At 39.5% G+C, this 1,216-nt stretch overlaps 3 protein-coding genes and 1 long non-coding RNA gene across 5 annotated transcripts in view; 1 reads left to right on the forward strand and 3 right to left on the reverse strand.

The window, feature by feature from the left end:
- LOC109543738 (fatty acyl-CoA reductase wat) overlaps positions 1–1,216 on the reverse strand; it is a 65,420-nt gene that overhangs the window by 46,950 nt on the left and 17,254 nt on the right. The window lies entirely within an intron of this gene.
- LOC109543725 (cytosolic 10-formyltetrahydrofolate dehydrogenase) overlaps positions 1–1,216 on the forward strand; it is a gene marked incomplete at its 5' end in the record, with an annotated part of 68,889 nt that overhangs the window by 15,771 nt on the left and 51,902 nt on the right.
- Positions 1–1,216, reverse strand: part of LOC109543734 (alpha-1D adrenergic receptor) — a 33,998-nt gene that overhangs the window by 4,642 nt on the left and 28,140 nt on the right. The gene's annotated exons all lie outside the window — the stretch shown is intronic.
- On the reverse strand, positions 8–752 carry LOC125504136. Its single transcript, XR_007281293.1, has 3 exons — positions 576–752; positions 372–505; positions 8–318 (listed from the first exon to the last, which is right to left on the reverse strand). It is a non-coding gene; the product is annotated as an uncharacterized LOC125504136 (long non-coding RNA).

Here is a 1,216-nt window from a genome sequence, read left to right on the forward strand (position 1 = left end):
ACTATGAAAATTCTTCTCTTCTAAAATTCTTCTGCTATTGCACACTTAAAGACTTAATATTTTTTACCTGTCCATGGTGTCTCATTCGATGAATATTCTCTAAAGCAGACACGCTGTGACCAGATTTCTTTAGGCTGCAGGCTTTATTGGTGAAAATCGGCTCATCCAGGACTTCGGACGTTGGTGTTTGAGTGGATGCCTCGAACACGATTGACCCGTCGCCAGACGCCACTGGGGTGTTTAAGGAAATGGGAAGACTATTAGGGGCTGCCCCTGGTTCAACTTCATTGTTCATTTCTAGACGAGCTACTGATTCAACTTGGGAGAAACTCATTTTTATGGGAGAGTAGGAAAGTTCAAGTTACACTTACCTTTGTGAAGAAAACTAAGAAAACGACGTAAACCGTCTAGCGACGATAACGTTGGGACGCGTCGATGCGTTTGCCGGGATCGTTGGGAATGCAATGTTTCCGAAGAATATAATTCTTTTATTGGACGCGGTGCGCTTTAATGCAAAATGCGCAGGTTTTTTGCTTGAATTAGCTGTTAAAAGCGCCTGAATTCTAACTACTTACATGTAAAGCTCAGAAAAGGTGTAATATAATGCGGCCGATCTCTAGCTTTCTGATCTTTGAGTAAATATCTGATTTTTATGTAAATCGTTTCATGCGTCTGATTTTTATGTTTGGCGACAGCATAAAATATATCTCTAATATTAAAGGGTTTTCGTGCCAAATTACCCCGGAAATGGTATGGATTTTCCCTGTATTAGGGCAACGACCCTGAGTTTTATGTATAGCTTTGTGACCTTGCGCATCGCTTTCGTGCGCTGGAACTTTCCTTTTCAATTATACGGGGGAAATATGGAAAATGTTTTTTATTTACTTTCATTGCGCAAAAATATTGGTCGATTTCATAAGCACCACTGAAATAACGAGCTTTGTTTTACTGGCAGTCAAAACCTTATTTCTGAGAGGAAACGGATATCTTATCCTTGTAAATATTATGCGGTGCATATTAATGAAGGCAGGTGCTTCACTCTGTACCTTGAAGACCCATTTTTGGATGTACAATGCAAAAAACGAATAATTAATGTGTTTGACGTTGATGCATTTTGCTCATGCTCATTTTGCCTCCGAGATATGAGCAAAAACGGGCCGGAAAACATGAAATTTTGGCATAATCTTGAACCTAAGTGTTTGATATTCAAATTTCG

Source organism: Dendroctonus ponderosae, unplaced genomic scaffold (genome assembly GCF_020466585.1).
Source record: "Dendroctonus ponderosae isolate FM_Combo_2020 unplaced genomic scaffold, Dpon_F_20191213v2 Dpon_F_20191213_4, whole genome shotgun sequence".
In the NCBI taxonomy this organism is placed as follows: Eukaryota; Metazoa; Arthropoda; class Insecta; order Coleoptera; family Curculionidae; genus Dendroctonus; species Dendroctonus ponderosae.